Here is a 25,328-nt window from a genome sequence, read left to right as displayed (position 1 = left end):
CGCCATAATTGTTCAACCCCATCAGACGTTTAAATACACTATTTATCAAAGGAACATGCCATAGTGTATCGAACAACTGACAAGCATTCACCAAAAAATCAGACTACCGAATACCAATTATGTGTTTTGTTTATTTGTTACTGTGTAAAATAAAGTGATATATGAGTTTAATTGCGCATACCACAGGGTAATGTTCTGGAGATCAATGCGAATTTAGAGTATTCATATACTTGCGCACAACTTAGCAATCTTGCGTATGTGCTGTCACGAACTAATCTAAGGTCGTGAGGCTCTAGACAGCTATGTCAATATCAATGATTGGAAACTTCCATGTATTTATCAATGTTTCCTTCAAACTCGAATCTTTCCTAGTTGATACATTTAATGGTTATAAAAACTAATATTGTTGTGTTAGGTCCGATTATGCTTGGTATGTATTACCGGTATTTCAAATCTCATAAAAATCGCTCTTTTTCTTAAGACGCATGTTTCCATGCATGTGCGTTTCGCACAGCCTACAACTCAAAGCACAACATTCCTAACAATCATTTTATTTACAATACTTTCTATCGTCTAGTATTTAAACAAAGTGGACAATTCTAAGGAATATGACCGGATCCCGAGGCGCATTCTGTGGTCAAAACTAGAAAAAATATGGGATTCAAGGGACACTACTCAGTGCTATTCAATCTTTTTACGAAAATGTGAAATGTGCTGTAAATGTCAACCCGTATAGAACCGACTGATTTGGCCAAAATATCGGTTTAAAACAAGGGTGTTTATTGTCAACTACCTTGTTTAATGTCTCCCTCCCTGGTCCTGCGCCTTTACCAGTCAGGAATAGGCGTTCATAAAGAAAAAACGACTATTAACCACTTACTTTACTCTGATGACCTAGTACTTATTGCATAGACTGAGAGTGACTTACAGAGTCTCCATGATATCTTAGGATCGTGGTGTACCTCCAATAAAATGACTATCAATTCAAACAAAAGTAAAATCATGCATTTCCTAAATTCAAATGTTTGAAAAAACTAATTATAGATTCAAATGAAACAACAATAAACTCGAATGTGTTGCTGAATATCGATATCTCGGCTTGTTTTGTCAGAATATCTAGACTATAGTGTAACGGCCCAGTATGTCGCTAAGTCGGCGACTCGAGCCTCAGGACTGCTTATATCAAAGTTCATATCACTTGGTGGAATGCCGTATAATATCTATACGAAACTGTACGACAGTATAGTGTGGCCAACTATAAGTTATGGGGCAGCAATATGGGGAACCCAGGACTACGCTTCTATCAATGCCGTACATCATAGAGCTTGTCGTTTCTACCTCGGAGTGGGAAAATATACATCTAACGCGGGAATAACTGGAGATATGGGTTGGCTCCCCCCAAATGCACGGCAGTGGAAGTCGGTTCTCACACACTGGTTCCGGTTAAATAGTATGGACAATAACTGTATCAACTACAAAGTGTTTAAATGGTCTTACATGAAAAGACACCACGCAAAGAACTGGCACCACAAAACTATAAGGCTGTTTGGTCAAATAATATAAACAGAGAACAAGCTGCTCATGGCAGAAGAGGAAATAAACTAAGAACATATAAGCTTTTTAAGCAAACATAGAACACTGAGTCTTATGTTAATAATAATATTATAACTAGGTCCCATAGAAGTGCATTTGCTAAATTCCGTTGTGGTGTAGCACCACTTAAAATAGAAACTGGACGATATCAAGGAATTGAACCAAATGAACGTTTTTGTTTTATCTTTATAAACCAAGTGGAAGACGAATATCATGTACTTATGTCATGTAATCTCTACGATGATATTGGAGAAAAGTTGTTCACAAAGATATTCGAAATTTATCCGGATTTCACTGACTAAAGTGATGATAGCAAATTGTGTTACATATTATCTAATGACGAAACCGTAAAATACAGTGCCAAAGCGTGTCATGATAAATAAGTCACTAGACAAAATACCTTGTATAGATAGAGAATATTTTGTAAATATGTGATGATTATTGTACTAGTGTGTTTTGTTTTATTTGACATTTTACGCAAATGATTTTTATCATATCATGTTTTACAGCGTTTTTATCATCATATATGTCATAACAGTTGTATATATATAGAGAGAGGTGTGTCTCTCATTACTCATACTGATTGGTTTTGTACATGTCTTTTATTTTTACCATATTTTTATATGTGTATCTGTAATATCATGTACGAAAGAAATATGTTTCCAAATGAGCTACAATCTTTTGCAAAACGATCTTGAAGACTAGGTACTAACTAAAGTTCACCGTTCACGAGATGTTCTTGACCTTGCATAAATTGCTCTGCGTTCCTTCGAAAAAAAGGCTTTTATATGCATACAACAAATTTTTTTTTATAACAAAAGTAATTAAACGTTTTTTTTTCTTTTATTATAAATATATCAAGTAAGTACTGAGATTCTTGATAAATTAATGGGAGAGTATAATTTTAATAAAAGTTTAAAAAGCTTATGTTTTTGCTATAAAATAAAACATGTTTTTATCGGATCATACACTTCATTATTTAAAGATACATATTTACATATCGTGTGCAGTTGCCTTACCTTAAAACTTATTGAATGGTTTTCATATTTTATAAATTACGAGAGCAATATGAGAGTGAGTCTTGTTGGCCCCAACCCAAAATATCTAAAAAAAAGATTACATGTGAAGCTAAATAGACTGCAAGAACTGTTAACTCTTAGTTGCTAGCAGAATGCATGGTAGATCTTTGCATTAACATAAATAGATGTATAACTCTAAATTTACATCAAATTTACATTATTCCGCAAATAAGTTTGTGTCAGTAGAAGAGTGAGAACAATATTATAGTTTAACGTTGCGATCTTCATATGTAAAAGTGAAGTAATAGTAAAAAAGACGTTTAATATTTTGAACCGAAAGTATTATTCCTGTGGATGTACAAAATCAACTAGATTCGTTCGTTTCAAGTATGAAAACGATAGCAATAATACATAGGTTTTTTATTACATTATGTTGATAGTATTCTAGCTGGTCGGTATAATACGAAATACACATGTGTTTATAAATAGCAGAGAAACCAACTGGTGTTTGTGGATGTTTTTAATGTATGTACCGTGATAGTCCTCATTAAGAGAGTGCTGTGTATTATGTTTATGAAGACTATGTGCAGTATCTCTGTGTAGTGTTTCCATTTAACCGTATTATATGAGTAAAAGTACGTTAGGATTTTGTTAGTTCTAAATGATAACTAAATTGAAACATTATGACCGTCCATCAATATTTATATAATCAGGTTCTTTTAATGTTTACAAAAGTTGATTATAATGCAATCCAATTTTATCTACGACAGTATTTAATCTAAATCAGCCCAATGCCACCGTTACCTCCTGTTTTAAATATACCTTACACAATAAGACATACATATTTATTTTAAAGGGTGGCGATCGTATAAACACTGCCCCAGTGATAAATTAATGCATGACTGACTGATACAAGATAAGTATTGATGCAAAGCATCAAAGGGCGTCGGGAATTTCAGTGTAAAAGGCACTCAATGAAGTTACATGAAACTAATTTTTCTACTGTAAATATTAATATATTGGCCGATTATTTTAAACAAAATAGAAAAAGATACTGGTGTAACCATTATCTATAATTGTGTGTTATAACCCCCAAATAACCATTATTTATGATGTTGTGTTATAACCCCAAATAACCATTATCTATGATTTTGTGTTGTAACCCCCAAATATTTCGTAGTTCATTTTATTTACATTGGTTTCCTTTTTACTGGCATCCGTGTGCAGTTTTCATTAATGGAACAGAACTGTGTAGGTTTTAAAAAATCTGCTCCATCTTGTAAGCGTAATTTCATATTTTTCTCAACTTCAAGGGGAGATGATTCTGAACTTATTCTGACGTTGCTCATTTACGATAGGGGTTGAGCACTCATTGATATGAAAACACTGTAAAAATTTGAAAAAAAAATGATAGAAAATTATAAATTGCATAAATAAGCTGCATTTCACAATATTTTGAAATTCAGTAAAAGATCATAATAGATTTATTGCTTTGATATTCATGATTTTCAATAGGGTTCAAGTTATACTGATTTAAAAACACTTAACAAGTTTGGAAATATTCATACGAAAGTTGTGAAATCGTTTAAACAATTGTTTATTTTGTCAAATTTAATAGACAAAAATTCTGTAATTATTGTCCCGATGTTTCTCATTTTAAATGAGGTAAAATGCTCATTGATATGAAGACACTGTAAGTTTGGAAAGAATCTGATGAAATATGTTGACATAATCACCTAACTAAGCAGTTTTTCACTTTTATTTTTAGATTCAAAGAGACATAATTCTGGACTTATGGTCCGATATTGCTCATATAAAGTTTGGGTTGGCTACTCATTGATAAAAAACCTGTGCAAGTTTGGGAACAATCGGATGAAAATTTTGGACTTCGAACAACGATTTCAAAATTTCTCAAATTCGAAGGAAGATAACTATGGACGTAATGGTCGGATAATGCTAAAGGGCCCAAACCACCTGGATAGTAATACGTGTCGCGCTTCGCGCTCTATGTGTGGTTCTTAAAAAAAACTCCGAGGAGTGCTTGACTCTAGGGAAACGGGTTGCTGGGGCACAGCTCCTCCTTGAAAAGCGACTGCTTCCTTTATCGCAACTCTTTGTTACAATCAATAATACGTGTCGCGATTCGCGCTCTATATGTGGTAGGTATGGTACTAAGGGCCTATGATAGACAACCATAAAAATACATGGATAATAGATGTGTTGTTTGCATTTATTTTTTAACAAGTGTATTTTTTATAAGATATTTAAGTGATGTAAGAAATTTTAATTAACGTTTTCACCACGCGGCATCCATTAATTTTATTAAAAATTTCCAATTGTAGTAAAATGGATTTTAAAATGTCTACATAAAATAAAGCTTTATTATATTTATTAACCTGACTTTAAAAAAATTGTCAGCCGCCGAACTGTTCCGTTCGCGCCGGAACCCGGGATTGAATCGGGGGCCTTAAGATGATTGTTGTGTAAACAATTTCAGTCTAACGCTCTCCCAACTGAGCTATTCAGGCTGCCATCATTTATGTACTGCTATTTGGTGAAGTTGTGTATAGCGATCTTTATTATTTGTCTGATAATAAACTAATAAATTGTACGTTTTCGTACCACTACGCCTTCCAATAAACTTGCTTGCGCGATAGGTCGTCAAATATCGTATTACATTGATTCTCCACTAAATAAGCAAATTAGAAAAACCACAAAATAAATATATTTTGATTATGTTTTGTTTTTATACAAAACCAGAAAGTTTTGCGTATTTTCCCAGTTCCTGTGATCTTTCCCCTGTGATCAGTTGTGGATCAGTTATTAATAAAATAATTAGCTTTGCATTATTGGCAATAAATGTTGTAATAAATGTAATAGGCACAAATGCAGTACTTATTTACTCTAATTTACACAAAAATCACCACTATGCAAGATATAATTAAAACAAAAATATAAAACATTGATCCGTAAAATAACTTCTCCTCCCATAAGCGAAAAAAAATGCATTGCATACTAGTCGCCGCTCTCCAGAGCGACGCCAATAAATATTGATTGAAAACACCTATTTGGACAACCCAATTCAATTATTCCAACAGTTTAACAATAATTGATTAAATAAGAGGCTTTCGCTGCCAGATGCAAGCATCAACTCAATTTCATTGATCCCAAAAATAATTTGCTCTAATATGTATAATAATGTTTAACTAAATGTCTCATTGCATGAACAAATAATAACAAATGTTGTTTCCATCTGCATCATTGTCATAATGGCAACATTTATTAAAATCTTAATATGGCTTACTACTCATATCAATAGTGGCAGAAATACTGCATACGTGCTAGACACACTGCTAAGTGCATACATACATATAAATAAATTACATAGAACAAGTAATCCACATGTATACGGTAAATTAAGCCCATATGGTATATTAACTGTCAATAACTGAGAAACATTTGCGAAAAACGATTTATATTGTCGACTTCCACGTGACAGTAATTTTAGGCAAAATTACGTTTCATTCATGCGCACCAATTGTTAAATGCTCGTAAACGATGCCTTTGATGTATAGCCTGTCAAATAGTTCACATAATGATCAGATGATTTTTCCCTACTGTACGAAGATGAATATATGAGAGTTTAGACCAGCGTATACCATGCACACAATCTGGGGCCGTATTCCAGTAGCTTCTTAAGTTTTCACTAAAGTTAAAAAAAAATCTTAAATAAATTTCTTAAGTTAAATTTGAAATGTCAAAAACAAAACATGAGACGCTTAGTATTTCTCTTTAAGAAATTCCTTTAAGAGTTAAAGGAAGTTAACTTAATTTTAAATATATGAGTAAAAATACACAGAGTAAAGGCATTTATTAAGTTTATGAAGCTACCGGAATTTAACTTAAGTGAATTCTTGTGTTTAAAAAAAAAATGTCGGAGATAAGAAAACATATTGCGCAATATTTCAACTAAATTTATTTTTTAACTTAAGAAGCTACTTGAATACGGCCACAGGAATATATAACAATTCTTATTGTTAAGTTGTTCACTGTTATCTGGTATTAGTGAAACAAACAAAAACATACGCTTCGACCAATAAGAAAATCAAAAACTACATTATTTACTAACATAAAACATAACATCATGCGCCAAATGTTAACAAGTATGAACGTTTCAATTATAAACGAATAAAAACGGAACACATTGTAGCCGATCAACACCGTATGTTTGTTTCATGACCATTATCGCTATACTTGGAGTCCGGAAACAAGGATGAAACGGTTAATCTTCTGTAGCGGTTCTACCTGTCCGAATAGATTCCGGTCATTAATTATCCCGCATGGGTTGGTGGTCCCGGCATTCCTGGAGGATGTGTTCAGCCGTTTGATCGGCTTCTCCACAAGGCACTTTTTAGAGGTCACGTCGTTCTTTGTGTACCAGTATGTGGTGGTTCGGTCTATTTTGCCCTGTACGCAGATGATAACCAATTGTTCTAATCCGGACAAGTGGTTCTAGCTGCATTGAGTTGTTAAATCTGAAAGGCTCTTGGTAATGGTGATCCATGCCGTTTTCTAATTCGTGTTTTTGTAAGAGAATATTGTATATTTTATGTAACAACATTTTTAGTTTTTCTTGCAGCAGTACCTGTTCGTTATGTTACTCCGCCATCGTTCGATATATCAGTTGTGTATGCCAATGTATCGTAAGTATAATTATTTTCTTTTAAACTGTATTATTCTATTGTATTTTTTTAATAATGAATATTGCACCATCTTTGTATATTATTGCAAAAGGACATCTATTTACGTTAATTTACCAAACGCATCTTAGCGCGCTGATTAAATAGTATAGTGCCTATGAGCTCCGGACACATAAACTATTTTAGTGCTTCCGATCCCAAGCCGTTTGTAACCTGCGTTGCAAAATTTCACATCGCAAATAGTTGTCACAATGTCGTGTGGTTTAAAGTTACACATGGGAAAAATGAATTCCTTATTTGTTTTATGTGTTCTATACAAATACAATTCTTGGTGTTTATTTCACCATGACAATGATACGCTCCATTATAAATATATTTATGTATGTATGGGCAAATAATGCCATAAACTACTGAAAACACCGTTTAATTTGTATTTGCGTTGATATGCGCTGTTATTCAAAATATTCAACTTGGAAATTACACACCGGCATTCAATGGATTGTAGGCGGTCTTTTTTTCGCAGAAAAAAAAACAATCCCAAAGATGCAAGGTTAGAAAACAGTTTAACAATGAAGTGCGAAGAAATGGGTTATTTTATATGGCTAACAAGTAAAACCTTCAAATTGATACCAAGACACATCCTTAAATAAAAGCGAGTTTACCCAACTACATAGTTTATTCTTAAACATATCGTTACTATTAATAGTAACAAAATGTCGTCGCTAGCGGCCGTTATTTGTATCTGGCGGGAAAATATTCTTATACCGACAGGCAAAGTAACGAAAAATTGTCTTTTCTTAAATGAATCGAATCACGTGGATTTTACTGAACAAAAATGGCGTCCACATTTATAGCCACCGCTTATAAATAACATAAAGCCACACATTTTCGAAAGATTCGGACCTTATTTTATGTCTGCAGCGGGCCGTTTAAAATACGTTCGACCCAGTTCTGCCGTGTGTTCTTGTCTAAAAACAAATCTCGTGTCTATTTACACTTTTATATATACAATAAAACTGTTTTATCCGCAAAACAACTACCAAGTGTAGTGTTGTTTAGCGATTGTTTTGTATTCAAATTACAAATATGCGAATTTGCGGAGGCCGGAAACAGGTTTAAGCTGTATGTTAATCTTGATCATCTGATATTTATATCTTTTTTATATAAAAAATAGTGCATGGTTGTTTTTCTTTCAAAATGACACACAGACATCTTTGCTTATTTCTAACAAACATATGTGAAAATCCATAGCAATTATATTAGCAAATTCCAATGTCCTTCAAATGACGCTTTGTATTGCCGCATGAAAATGATAAATACATGTAGACGTCTGTATGACGTAGTGGGAACGTATGGGCAAAGCACATTGTGCAATAAAATTTACAAAAATAGTCAAGCAAGAGAGATGTGGGGGCCCTGACGCACTGCTCACCTGAGTTAAAGGTACTTATATGACCGAACACTCGACATAGTGACTTATATGTTGGACGTGAGTGATTCTTATTCGACATGTTCTTAGATAGTGTCGAGATAAACATACTGACCACGTGTCATCACAATTGATTCATAAATGTGGCTTTTAGAGTGAAAATAACGATTTTTCAAAGATTTTAGCTGGTGAGCTAGATTTTTCACGAACATGACCTAGATTCGAAGTCGGAATAGATATGGTTAAGATAAATATTCAATCAAAGTTTACCAATACTGAGTCACACATGTGGCCTTTGGAGTATTATAAGTTGTTGTATTTTTTGTAAGTTGGTGACATAGCTTTATGGACTCCTTAATGGTAACAAGCTGTTTTTTAAGATTCGATCTGGTGACCAAGTTGTTGGACTAACGTGACTAAAATTTGAAATCATATTAAATATTGTCAATGTTAAGTTATTCCCAAAATATTGGATGACAAAATAAACATTTAGAGTCGTAACGAACAAAAGTTTGACTTCATATCAGGCATTTGCCGTATATAGGATGACCACAATAGCTCACCATGGCAATGTATGCTAAACACGTTCACTACTAGGAAATAGTGTGTGTTGGAAGTTTCAGTTTTGGTATAGATATTGCGCTAAAACTTTTTGTGTATGTAACTAATATTCTTTCCTAGGTTTGGAAAGCGCAAATATATATATGAAAAAAAAAATATCTGGATTCATGGCATCGCGAATTCTTGAATAACATCAGAAAATGATTCAAATGGACCTTCCCAGGGTGAACTTGATTCAATTGTTCTCATTTTGTATTTAATCTTTTACAGAGTAATTTGAATTAGTTTGTGTTATGCTTAAACCTGTCCCAATGAAATAGGCACCCTGTTTGTTACGATTTGGGGCTTTATTGTATCCCTTTGCTTAAAAGTAAAAATGGCATTGTTAATTCTACAGATGTAAATCATACAAATCCCTTGGCTTAAACGAGGAAAAAAGCTATGCAATCTTACATTAGAAATGTGAAAACATATATAAAATAACAATAGCTTACAATGTCGGAAGATGCTTTAACTTCAGTAAAATTGAAGAATAGATACAGATTCCCAAAGATAATTCTATATATATATGTGTGTGTGTGTGTGTGTGTGTGTGTGTGTGTGTGTGTGTGTGTGTGTGTGTGTGTGTGTGTGTGTGTGTGTGTGTGTGTGTGTGTGTGTGTGTGTGTGTGTGTGTGTGTGTGTGTGTGTGTGTGTGTGTGTGTGTGTGTGTGTGTGTGTGTGTGTGTGTGTGTGTGTGTGTGTGTGTGTGTGTGTGTGTGTGTGTGTGTGTGTGTGTGTGTGTGTGTGTGTGTGTGTGTGTGTGTGTGTGTGTGTGTGTGTGTGTGTGTGTGTGTGTGTGTGTGTGTGTGTGTGTGTGTGTGTGTGTGTGTGTGTGTGTGTGTGTGTGTGTGTGTGTGTGTGTGTGTGTGTGTGTGTGTGTGTGTGTGTGTGTGTGTGTGTGTGTGTGTGTGTGTGTGTGTGTGTGTGTGTGTGTGTGTGTGTGTGTGTGTGTGTGTGTGTTGTGTTGTGTGTGTGTGTGTGTGTGTGTGTGTGTGTGTTGTTTGCCGCGTGGTGTGGAAATTGGCCTTATGGAAATCATTTTAATTGTTGCACGTATTTCAATCGGAATGTCAGTATATTTTAATCAAAATATAAGTTGATTCAAATATTTTTAATTTTGCACTAATAGAAAGTCATATTATTTGAATGTCTAAGACAATGTAATTCATTGTGTTAAGTATTCAGGTATTCATACCTAATAATCGTTTGATAAGATTCTTATTCATGATGATATAGTCGTCGAACAAAATACTACTTGTTCAACCACTTAATTAACTGAATAAATCATTATCATGAGAGCATCATAGTTGTAACAGCATTTGCACACTTTTTATAAAGATCATGTTGAAATCGAAATAGTTTTTGCTTTTCATTCTGATGTGTGTTTTCATACCTAATGGCTTATACAAATAATTTATTAATTTCATTTTTTTTTTCAAATATAAAAAATGGACTGTATTTTGTCGGCCAAAATAGGCTGTATTTTTAATATTTTAAATAGGCTGTAATTTACTAATGATTAACATATAAGTATACTCCTTGCAAGACCATGTTACCTGATAGCCCGCTCCTGAGGCAGCTAGCACGGAGTATGAAGTACGAGATAACGGTTGAAGTGAACGGGTGGATGAAAGCAGGTTTGTGTCCTTCAGCTTATTACCATGACTAACGCTTTGAACGCTACTGGGCATCGTCGGATACCCACGGCTGCTGATTACGCCCCGCTCATGCATCAGGAATGGAGAGTAACATAATGAATAGACCGGGGGTGTCCGACGATGGCTGCTGGGTTCATGTCCAACGATCAGATTATATCCATGTTGAAACATTTTAGCGAAAGTTTTGTCGAAGAATAATGAAATATTGCCATTTGTGTTTCATTATGTTGTACAACATAATATTGTCTATGTCAAGAAAGCTTCGTGAAGTCTTTATTAAAACATATAATCATATATGTGGCGAATAGAAAATGTGAATACAGTCTTATGCAATGGGATGGTAATTTGCAAATCAGTTGACAAATGGGTTGTGTCGCACAGAAGTGAAAAATATTTTTTCTTGATTTACATACATATAACCTTGCTACCGTAACTGTAGTACTGCTTTTAAACAATATATTCGCGAACACATATCACTATTTTTAAGTGTTACAAACAACTAAGAACCAAGTGTTCTTCTTATATCGAACCTTTGTTTCAGCATCTTAACCCTTTGTTTTCGATCGTGATCTAATATCTGGATGCACTGTATTTGCCCAGATATTGTGAAAATAAACATTCTGACCACGTTTGATCAAGATCAAGTCATAATTACGGCCTCCTGAGTGAAAAGGTTTTATTAAGAAATGGCATTGTGACTTACTTTTGAGAAGCACGTGACCCACAATAAAACTCGGTCTAGATATTGTCTGGATATATATTCTGGACGAGTTTCAACAAAATCTGATTTACAATTAGGCCTCTAGTGGTGTAAAGGGCCAACATTAGACTTCGCATGCCGGACACCGCATGACGATAGACGACGGACAACCGCATTTCACAGGGTGTTGGAAATAGCTCACATAGCGCACTTCTTACTCATGTATGCTAACAATCATATTAGTGTTGACTTTTACTACAATATATTTTTCTTACTTTATGTGTATCAATGATTAAAAAAACATGTTTTTCTTCATGGTGGGACAATAATATAAACATCTGGACGAGATAATGATGGTAGATAAAGGATGTGAGGAATCATCCATGCCCAAAATACGTCAGTATTATGTCAGGAAACATCACTAATATTGTTTTTTGTAACGGAAAATGTAACCCATTACAGCCGCCAGTAGTTATGAAGAGTTTACTTTAATGACGCATCGCGTCATGTAACTAACCAAATGTATGCATACAGAATGGGAAACCCACTAATAAACGCAAAAAAATAAGGAAATGCGTCTTGTCATTCAGGTTCATCCCACTGTTCAAATGTTAACTTAATACTGTCAGATCGCTAAATAATCTTAAATAACTGAATTAACAGCATTCAACAAACCCGTTAACTTTGTTACAGTTTCAAAACATTCATCTTGAAAGAAGTTAGTCGACAAATGAACAGTGTATGTGAAATCAAATTCGATTATTTTTACGGAAAGAACGCATTCCTTTCTTCCGATGAAGAAGATTAACCTGCCATGGTATGGAGTCTGGCCGCCGTACATTTGATAGCTTGCGAGAGTTTTTTTCTTTCCGGTGGTTCATAGGAAAATATTTATAAGTGAATTAAAATTGATATTTCACTGTTTCAAACAGTACAAATTAACAGTAAAGAAGATGTGTTTGTGAAACACTATGTCCCCCCATATATTTGACCTTTGACCTTGAAGGATGACCTCGACCTTTCACCACTCAAATTGTGCAGCTACATGAGATACACATGCTTGCCTAATATCAAGTTGCTTTCTTCAATATTGCAAAAGTTATGTCCTATGTTAAAGTTTGACGCAAACCAACAAACAGACAGGGCAAAAACAATATGTACCGCAATATAGACTGGGGGCATAAAAATATTGGTACGTGTCACTGTAATACTGTGAAGCGACGTCGTTTTCATAACATTACGACGTCATTATTTCAGCAGTACAAATAGAAATCATTTGTAAGCAAACAATAAAGAGAATATTTGTTTAATTTGTTGAAATATCGATGTTTATCCACTTATGATCATAGAAATTATTTTCTATGATCAAATTTTGAAGGGGCGCATACCAATGGTGTGTTGGCATACAATGGCTAAAGCTGAATATCGCAAATACAATTTCATCACTTATAGTCTTTACTATGGCTTCTGCAAAAGTTGGCATATATATTCATAATCATATGATTAAAAAAGTGTTGTTCTTCGCACGAATTTCTTAAAGAAATTGACACTGTACTGTCAAGTTAATGGAACTGCATATGAAGCTCGATATCAACGGTAGGAGTTATTGTTGAAACACCATTTATGAATTCCCATCAGATCTGTGGGCTTGATTATGATCAATAATTCGTAAGTTATAATACAGCAACCAGTAGTACAATAACGTAATAGTCTTGATAAACGGTATTATATAAATGTTATAGCATCCAATAACTTTATCAGCGAAATCCAAGTATTTTTTGTTTCATAACCGGCTGTAGGACACTTACTGTTTATCAAATTGCATTTTGAGTTTAAAGATCCAACCTCGTTTTACTTTTTATTTACATGTGCAGAAATCAGATTATTGTTTCCGCAAAAAAGTTTATTGGACACATAACTGTGTTGTTTGTAATAAGTTTTAAGAACAACAAACGTGCAAACTTGTGGAGGTACCACACCGTTATGTATATCACGCGCGATGCTGTAATCGTTTATACATGACATAATTAGATATCTGCCATTTTTTGTAAAATAACACCATTCACTGCCGAGAACATTTCCTATCAGTCATATGCAGATAATTTACATTAATGATATAAGCACATTTAATTACGCTTCATGCTGCCACATAGAAATGATAAATACATGGAAACGACTATCACTTTGTTTAGGGGAAACATATATATAGGCAACACAAATTATGTTAATGAATAAACTGTATAAATCAGAATTTTGCAAAAAGTAAAACTTAAGTGTAAGGAACATTGTCCCCTTATTGTCATGTATTAATAATTAAATATACCAATCCATAATTACAACCATTTTTAACTAAATCAGGAGGATAATAGAGACGAATTTAAGAGTTAACAACATCCCATGCCGATGAAAATTCATTATTGTGTCAAACAACATGGCAGATATTGGTTAGAAAATGGAAATTGTGATCCTTTCTTAGCCGCCTGTTGGTATGGTCTAGCGTTTAGGTTAATACTGTAAAACCATTTACATTCGTCGGCTATTTCGTGGTTTTCGAAATTTACAGTTTTGTGAAAAATAAATCTGTGATTTGGCAAATTGTGTATATAAATTTGCGTCGGTCAATTTCCAATGTGTAATACTTGTATGCGATAAATCGCAAAGAGAGTGTGTCTCTTACAGCAGGTGAGCCCTATTCGTCACAGGCAAATTAAGTGGTCTATTGTTATAATGTGTCTCGTACATTTAATTTGTTACGATAAAATAAAGTTAATAGTATATTTAGCTGAACTCAAACAACTATATAAACACAAATATGTTGTATTTCTCTTTAATAAAAGCACATAAAGTATTTCACTCAGGTGTGGCAAACAAATTGTCATATCTTTATTGCATGTATTGTCTGCGGTCCGATGTGTATTGGCTGTCCTTTAAAACACAATTCGCACTTTGGTGATGAATGTTGTGAACAATTAGCGCTAATCCTTAATATTCTTCCTTATAGTGGTTAAACGTATCAATACAAGACACGCGTTTTATTCGAGATCAGTACAGAGTACATAATCTAGAAAGTAATGTGATTAAATACGATAAATCAGCGGTCAGTTTGTTTAGGTAATGTTTTAACAGAAAACATACAAATATTGATTCAAATACTGTGTACAGACCACGTAACATACACTTGAAGAGTGATGTGCATGTATTACATGGACAGATTGTCTTATATACAGAGCATATTGTATATAGTTTGCAATACATGTATTTTTAAGAACATAATTATGCGTTAACAGATCCCATTAAAGAATTGAATTTATATGCAGAAGGTCTTACGTAAAATATTGTATCGAGAAAATCCTCCTTATAGTAGTATACAATGGACAAGTGAATATATGTAAAATGGTACACGTTTTCAAGATCGCGACTACCACAGTACAAAGAGTATCTTTCGTTTCTTGGTATATAACTAGAGCCTTAACAGCCCGTATAAAATCATAATGAGTGTCCACAAATCCTGAAGCGTTTAACAAATTTCTACAGGTTAACAGGCACTAGATCAAGATAGTTTTCATAAACAAAGTTAGTTTTATAATGAGCGTAATATGTTATAACTGAGCTACGGAGTAATAAACCTTGCCATTCTTGGATTAAGTTTCTTTTAACTCGTTCCTTACATATGGAAGGAAAGAACTACATATATTTTCAGGATTTAAAAATACCTCTGAATACGAACCCAAAATCATTTACAAGTTTCTTACAGTGACCTAGTTTACAATCTTCTAAAGCTCTAAGATTAAAATAATTATAGTATCGCTCTGCAAAATCTTTATCAATACCACATGATTCTCGTGTATCTGGAAATATATAAAAGATATCGCCCCAAGTCGCCGTAATCTCCTACAGATGATGTGATTTCCTTAAATTTATTATAGATTCACAAAAATTTAATGCACACGTTCAATATTGTTTGACTTAGTAAAACCCTAAACTTCGGACGCGTACTTAAGTGTAGAAACTACAAACGCATCCAAAAATTCACGACACGTCTTTGGAATGAAAGGATATATGTTTAAATATATAACAAAATATTGAAAGCTTTTCACGATTTACCAATTATGAACTCATTATTTGTAGCAAAATACCCAGTATATTTAAAACAATCTATATAATAAAATTGGTCAACAATTTACATTGGTTCATGTTTATACGACCATCGCTCGTCCTTACGTAGTGCACAACGTTTTCTAAAAACCATAATTCTAGTTTTCGCACTACTGACTTCTAAACACCATTTAGTGCAATAAATTGCCACATTACTCAAGTGTGTTTGTAATTCTCTGGGAGTTTTGCCAAAAATCACCATCTCAACTGCAAATAGTAAAACCAGCAATACCAAATCATACAGCTCAATATCAGCATTTGGATTATTTTAGAAAAAAAAAGTAAGTCCTCTTAAAACAGAGACACTAGCAAAGGGGATACAACTTTACACTGTCTTAAGCCGACAGAATATTCGAAGAAAGACTAGTACAATGCTTAACACGTGATTTGATATGCAAATACATATTTTTGATAATAAGCAAAACTTTACAACGAATATCAGCATTGTATAATTTATACCAAAGTGCATTTTGATATATACTATCAAAGTAATTTTAATATCAATATATGCTACATATACCCGTTAATTGTTAGTCAGATAATGATGGACAACAGACAATAAGGAAAATATGGCATCCGTAGTGAACAAACCTTTACTAAAAGCAAACTGCGTATCGTAAATAAGGTTGAATTTTTCACACAACGACGTAATTTTAACATTCAATAAAGTACTAAATAACTTTGAAAAACAACTTAATTATGTGAAACCTCTGTAGTTTGCAACAGAACTACGATCACCTTTTTGAACAGTGGTAAAACAATTCCATCCTCTCAACTTTCCGAAAAAACAACCGAAACTAATATCGCATTAAATAGTTTACAAATATAATGCGAGAGAATATCACTACATTAAATGAAATACTCATTATATAGTCAGTCTCAACCGTATGCCTTATTTCGTTTTAATCCTTTAATTGCCTTCACAACTTCATCAACCGATATTGGAAAATCTAATTCGTCATTATAATCGGCATCTGCATTAAAATCGAGGTTCGTACAAAAAGTCTCCACAGTTTCGTTAGACTTCTAAAAAAAATCCGGTTATAAGTTTGAAAAGAATAAAATCGTACAAACAAATGAAGTCATCGACATTATCTTTTTCTTTTTGTTAAAATATTTCCAAAAAACCCCAAGTTTTCCCTTTTCAAATGTTCGATATCCTTTAAATACAGCTCTACTGCTAAAGCGTTCTACATGTCAAGTGCAAGATTACATTTGATAATAATTTTATTAATTCGTACGGTAATTCGGTTTTGAAAAAAGTCAACATTGGAAATAATTAGTCGTTGGGATCTAAACTTCATAGAGTGAAGGACAATAAATTTACAGCGAAAATGAGTTCACAATAAGTCGCATCATGTGATGAAAGTCGCTCATTTTTGACAAAATGGTAATCCCAGGAGTAAAGCTGACAAAACAATATGGCAATCAATCTTGATATTCAAATCGAATCTCTTTTCGTAATTTAATTTAAATAGATCTACCAGAGATTTTTTTAGTAATCTTATTGAATAACAACTGATTTTATTTGCATTCGAAAAGTGTTTCGGTCTCGTTAAAAGAATTACATTGACAGTTTGAACATTAATACGACGTTCAATTGCATTTTTGTAACGGAAACAAAGCTTTTCTTTTTGCCGACAAAAAGTATTTCCGCAAAAATGTGATCGGTAACGAGAATTTAATAAATTGTATTCATAATGCAAATATGTTCTTTATGCAAGTTTATGTACACTTTCTAGCATTTTGCTGTTCATCCGGATGCAAAAAAAAATGTCCTCAATGTAAACTTGTGTTACAAATGTGTAGAACGTGAAGCTTTAGCTGAACAAGTTGAAAATAAATGACAAGTGGAAATTGACCAGTAAACAGTGTTCCAGTCAACCCGTTATTTATTTATATTTGTATTGGAAAATAAAAAATAATATGTTTTCATAATCATATGGATAGCTTTTAATACCTCAGATACTAAGTAAACAACCACAAGGCGTGGTTGTTCATTTCTTTATACAAGTAAATTGTCCCCACAGTCCGAAATCTGCATGATTTAAGCTTTTAATACAGCAAACAAAAACGTTCAATACAAAGTGAAGAAAGCTATATGCATTCTCTTGAAACGACTGATGCCTTGCATTCGCGATTTTAAAACGATTTCTTCGAGTTCCAAAGATCACGTTTAATGGAAGTGATTAAAAAAATCACTATCCTGCAAACACCATCATCGATCAAACAATTTGAAAATGCAAAGATATTAAAATATAAATAAATCAATAAACATAAACAAATTTTTAAATAAATAAATATATATTTATTTCAAAGTGAAGAGACGTTTTCTTAACATGTATTGTTTGTTTTTGCTAATCTTTTTTATGACTTACTTAAATAAATCGCCTGAAAACGTTTTCATTAAAATATCATTTCCCCCAAACAATCAGAGAAATTTATCCATATGTATATGGGAAATTGGGCTCCATCTTCCACCATTAATTCCGCAATATCTGTCTGCATGGGAGTATGGTTTCGCGCGAAACGATTTATTTTGGAGACTACTTACTAATAGAAATCACTGACAAGTGCGAGTTTCTCTGAAGCTCCTCACCTCCCTCACGTAATGGGCAGTAATGCTGCCTTTAATACATCGACTGTCAAAACCCAGATATGATTTATAGAATGTCGATACCCAGATATATGATATATAGACCTCAATACCCAGATATGATATATAGACAGCCCATACCAATATATGATATATAGACTGTCGATACCAAGATATGATATATAGACAATCCATAACGAGATATGATATATAGACTGTCCGTACCAAGACATGACATATAGACCATCCATAACAAGATATGATATATAGACAGCCCATAACAAGATATGATATATAGACAGTCCATACCAAGATATGACATATAGACAATCCATTACAAGATATGATATATAGAAAGCCCATAACAAGATATGATATATAGACAGTCAATACCAAGATATGACATATAGACAATCCATAACAAGATATGATATATAGTCAGCCCATAACAAAGATATGATATATGGACAGTCCATACCAAGATATGACGTATAGACATACCATAACAAGATGTGATATATAGACTGTCCATAACAATTTTTTACAAGATATGATATAGACATTCCATACCAAGATATGACATAAAGATATTCCATACCAAGATATGACATATAAACAGCCCATACCAAGATATGATATATAGACTGTTCATACCAAGATATGATATATAGACAGTCCATACCAAGATATGATATATAGACAGTCCATACCAAGATATGATATATAGACTGTCGATACCCAGTAATGATATATAGACTGTCGATACCCAGATTTGATATATTGACTGTCAATACCCAGATATGATATATAGACTGTCCATTCCAAGATATGATATATAGACTGTCCATACAAAGATATGATATATTGACTGCCCATACCAAGATATGATACATAGACTGCTAATACCAAGATATGCTATAGAGACTGTCGATACCCATATGATATATAGACTTCTCATACCAATATATGATATATTGACTGTCGATACCGATATATAATACATTGACTGTCGATACCAATCAATGATGTATTGACTGTCGATACCCAGATATGATATATTGACTGTCGATAGCCAGATATGATATATTGACTGTCGTTACCAATATATGATATATTGACTTTCGATAACAAGATACCTATATATTATATATTGACTGTCGATACCCATATGTGATATATTGACGGTAGATACCAAGATATGATATATCGACTGTCGATACCCAGATTTTATATATAACGGCTGTCGATACCCACATTTGATATACAGACTGTCGATTTCGAGATATGATAAATAGTAAGTCGATTCCCACATATAATATATAGATTGTCAATACTGATATATAATATATTGGGTTCGATACCTTTATATTATATATTGACTGTCGATCACCATACTAGTATATCATATGTCTTTTGTCGATACCCAGGTATGATTTATTGACTGTCGATTCCCAGATATGATATATTGACTGTCGATACCCGGATATGATATATAAACTGTCGATACCCAGATATGATATATTGACTGTCGATACCCGGATATAATTTATCGACTGTCGATACCCAGATATGATATATAGACTATCGATACCCACGTTAGATGTATATACTGCCGATACCCACATATGATATATTGACTGTCGATACCCGCATACGATATACAGACTGTCGATACCCAGATATTATATATTAACTGTAGATGCACATATACGATTTATAGACTGTCGATATCCGCATATCATATATATTTTGTCGATACCTAGATATGATATATAGAATGTCAATACTCAGATATGATATATTGACTGCCAATACCCATATTTGATATATTTACTGTCGATACATGCACATATATGATATATTGAATGTCGATACACATATGCAATATGGATCGTTGATACACATATATGATATATTGCCTGTTGATTACATTTTTTCCGTAACGAAATGCATAATGTGCATAATTTCACAACCAATGGATTTAACGCGATTTCTATAAAAAAAAAAACACCACTCAATTAGAACCTACAAGTTTTTATTATGTGTGACCATCAGTTATACAACACAATTATGAACCGGGTTGACGAACTTATTTTTGCTAAATCTTGCTTTTGTACCGACTGTGTAACCGATCCTGAAGTATTGCGTTAGTTAGGCGACTTACCCTCAAACATTTGTTTCAACATATTTGTCTTTCTTTCTCATATTTAATTCACAATCACGTCGTGTCTATATCTGAATAATAATCTTGTATTATAAGGTTCCTTTGTGGACAGAGACAAACATCGATTTGCATTAACCCGGCTGTATTATAGCAAACACATGCATTGACGATGGCGAGTGTGCAGTCCGAACAGGCTAATCAGGGACGACACTTTGCGCCTAAACTTGATTTTCGGTAAGGAGGGACTTCCTTGAAACTAAATACCATTAAAGCGGAAAGTGTCGTCCCTGATTAGCCTGTGCGGACTGCACAGGCTAATCTGGGACGACAATTTACGCACATGAATTAAGCCCAGTTGTCTCAGAACAAGACATCAAGCGGGTGTGACGCACGTATTCAATTACATCTCCGTAAAAGAGATATCTGACAACAATCTTTAGTAGATACTGCATTTTGTATATTTGCGATATCTCAGTTTAACTTTATGTTGAAGCTTATAACTTTACCCCATCGCAAATGTCAGTACCTTTTTCTTTTAAAAATACATTTAAAAAAACGTCAATGAATAATTAATATTATGACGCATGTCCCGGTACGTCTTTCCCGGAGACCCATCCAAATCACATGTCAGCTGCCAAAAGAAGTCATGGTTTGTTGTTAAAAGGTTGAATACGTTAAATCGTGTCATGGCATAATTCGAATTACTATCTAATCAGTATTGTAGAATTAAATACATACATCTTTTATGTTTAATATACGGGGCATGCTATTGCTGGGGACATTGTACAATTAAATACATAAATCTTTCATGATCACTCTACGGAGCTGGCTGTTGCTGGGGACATTGCGTATCGGCGCTGGAAAAGTGGACATGTGCGACCACGTGGCCGTCGAAAACACAACGCAGATATCCTGCTGCGTTCCGGGCTTTCATAGCCACCCTGGTCATGTGACAACAGTACACACATTCTTTACTTCCTTTGTCAGCACAATCTTAATATATAAATGTTCATTAGACAACCGCGATCATTTCCATTATCTCATTTTCCTTTTCATGGCATTTTTTTAATTTTACGTGTGTTGTAATATCTTTGTTCTGTACAGCAATATTTATTCGAAAGTACTTGGATACAGTTTTCTGTAAGTCCACGTTGTGAACATGTCAACGACTCTTGATTTTAGTATCTTGTCAACAAATCTTAATACAATATCAAATGCGTTTTAGGTTAATGTGAATTTAATATAAACGGGTTTTTGACAATTCTTCTCGAACATTCAAATATTTAGAGTCTCGCATGCTAACCATGTTTTCCCAAAACATCCGATATATCCTATATACGTCAGGTGATCTAAATGCTAGAACTAAATCTATTCTTGACTACATTCCTGCAGATAAAGTTAACTTTATTTGTAATTCGGAGGTTGACTACGATATGGATTTTTTGAGCTGCCTATAAATAATAAGGATACAATTTATCATTCGTTCGGGCATACTTTACTAGAACTATGCTGCGCACATGAAATTCAATAACTTAATGGGCGTTTTACCGGTGACCCAGATGGTGAGTTTACATGCATTACACAAAATGGAGCTAGTTTAGTTGATTATCACATTATTTCAACTGATTTATTTCTATTTGTTACGAAGTTTAATATTCTATCCAACGACGCATCTGACCATTTCCCTATTTGCGCTACTATGATTTTTCATAGAAAAAATTGTAACACGAATGTCGATTAACCTTCTTCTCATTGCATGGATAATAACATTACTGAAGGTAATATTAAACTCGATAACTTTAAATGGAATGATGCGCTTAGTGATACATTTGTTGAGACTTTTGTTAATATGTATAACATGTATAAGGATGGCATTTTACATCAAATTACTGTATATATAAACCAGGCTCTTCGAACAATAGTATGAAGGACAAGATTAACCATGCTGGGATAATGAATGTGATATTTTGAAATATCGTCAGTATAACGTTTCGAGAAAATTTCGTTTCACAAACTCGAGGGAAGATTTTCATATCTACCTAAACGAAAAAAAGAAATTTTGAAGAAATGTGTAAAATCAAGAATGATAATTTCGAACTGAATATGAGAAATAGGCTTTGCCAAGCACGTAGTAATTCAAATTTATTTTGGCAAATAATTAAAAGTTATCCGCAACACATCAAACTTTGATTGGATAAATTATTTTAATCAATTATTATTTCGAGAAAATATGCTCTTAATTAGAACTTCTGAAGAAGCTGCTTCACCTAAATATGATTTAGTTCTAAAAAGCCCTATAACACACGAAAAAATAATGATTAGTATTAAAAAAATAAAAATGGAAAGGCCGTAGGGGTTTGATAGTATAGGTGCAGAGTTTTATAATAAAAAAAACACCGCAAATGTTATATGTCCAGTATTTTGCTCGCTTTTTAATCACATTCTAAATATTTAAAATATTTCCTGGCATGTGGGGCGAAAGCATTCTTGTTCCCTTACATAAATGCGGTTCTTAACTGGACCCGACATATTATATAGGTATTTCATTGATAAATGTTATGCAGCGTCGTAGCCACGCTGAGGCACGCCGAGGCAGTTGCCTCGGCTAAAATTTGCAGAGCAATGTTGAGATTACAAGGAAAAAAAGGAAAATTTTTGTCAAACAATAAAATCTATATAAGAAATTGAGGCAATTGAATGAATTTTAGGCACTATGATATTCGCAAAAAAATATTATCATTAAGTGCAATTGGTTCATGTTGAGGCAGATAATTATTTCAATTTAATATCTTCAATTGATGCCAAAATGGATCAGCAAAATGATTTGGAAAATCCGTTTAAACAAAGCGTCGCACTGTACACTTCGACGCTATAATCATGGTGGACATCGGAACGTACCGAGCTAGAATCGGGTGTTTTACGGCAAGGTCTGGGTCTATTTTGGACCTAGACACACTTCGGGTGGTTGGCGTTTTCGGCTTTATTGGTATGCTCCTCTTTATGGCCGGCGTCGAGTTAAATCCTGGACCGTTTCAGGTGGTAAGAATCTGTGTCTACATTAGAATTTTCAAATTATGATATCCCGCGTATTAAACTTTTTTGATATAAAGAAGTTCAAGTCTTTTCTTTTTAATAGTCAATGTAGTTGATGATAGAACTGACAGAAAATGATGACGCAGTTCTAAAACAAAATTTAAATGACAATATTCGTTTAGTTCCTGTGCAAAATGGATTAATGTATGAATGCACGCAAAAAAACAGACGTACGAAATAACAGTACGGGACGAAAGTTTCATTGAATTCAAACCCCACCCAACAAAAAGTAACATTCTGGAGCCGGCCTTGACTTTCATACACTAAATCTACTCTATTTGATGTAAGGAGTCTGCTCTGCAAACACGAATGCCACGTTTGCACTACATCAGAGATCATGGTACCGGGTTCTCGAACACTTAACCTTAATGTGAGGGGACAAACATTATCACTTGACCACTGATATTTTGACAGAAACATCGAGTACCCCGGTAAATTGGTATTTATCGATGCTTTCTGCATCGAACTATTTGAACTTTAAAAAGGGACTTTTGCACCGTATGCACGGATATTTCCGCTTTCTATCGGGATATTTTCGCTTTCTATATTGTTTGTATCCCGAGGAACTATACTTTGAGATCATTCAATGACGAATTTCATTCGACGATGTAAACAACCACACTTTTTGTTAAAATGCTGATGCTTTGTTAATCAAATGTCCATTTCCAATTGATTGATTATACCCGGTTTATTTAAATCGCGTTAAAATGTCGATTTTGAGATTAAAGGAGGTTTAAATTTGTGCAACGCTTGCCAACAAGTGCAAACTCGAACTTTTTAATACGCGAATGACCACACTCGAAACGTTTTGCAAACGTTTAACAACAAACGTAGCAAAAGAATAAATTAAAACAATAACAGAAAACTTCATGTTTCGGATGGACCATTCCAATCCGGACAAAGCCACATTATTCGTATGCCGTTATTGTGACAATTGGGGTCAGGTAAGTAAGTCTGACAGCATGAAATAAATCACACAGGGGCAATGATGAGGTACATTGAAGTCACAGCAGGCCGAGTAAATATTGATACATCAGCAATCTCCGGAATCCTCCATAAGATGTAAAAACCATTCACCTGAACCAGTGTGCAGCGCAAATCAAATACCGATAGGTAAAGGTACGCTAATTCTGAAACGATTAAGTTTACAATTTTCGCAAAGAAAAAGATTCGTGATTTATTCTGAATAATATGTACCAAATACAATTAATAACTAACTGATTAAATGATTATTTGTACGGTGATGCACATGGCTGAATAATCGATATTCTACTGAAGTCTTGAAACTAATAATATATGTTTCGACGTTGATATAACTGTACACAAATTTATCTTAAAAAATAGATATCCAAAAAAGATATAACCACTTTCAACACGTATTTATAAACGTTTACGACGTGTGAAGTTAGCCTATTTAGCAAATTTAATACATAGGTTGAATCATGCATCCTATTTAGTCTTTTTAGCACCCTTTAAGCATATTTAACACGTTCAGTACATAGGCTGGAAAATACATGATAATTAGCCTATTTAGTTTATTTAGCAGCCTTTTCAGCCTATTTGGGAGGTTTGGTACATATTTTGAAAAAAATAAATCCTCAAAGTATATTTACCAGTA

The sequence above is a fragment of the Dreissena polymorpha genome, chromosome 12, assembly GCF_020536995.1.
Source record: "Dreissena polymorpha isolate Duluth1 chromosome 12, UMN_Dpol_1.0, whole genome shotgun sequence".
In the NCBI taxonomy this organism is placed as follows: domain Eukaryota; kingdom Metazoa; phylum Mollusca; class Bivalvia; order Myida; family Dreissenidae; genus Dreissena; species Dreissena polymorpha.
Note: the sequence above shows the minus strand (reverse complement) of the source record.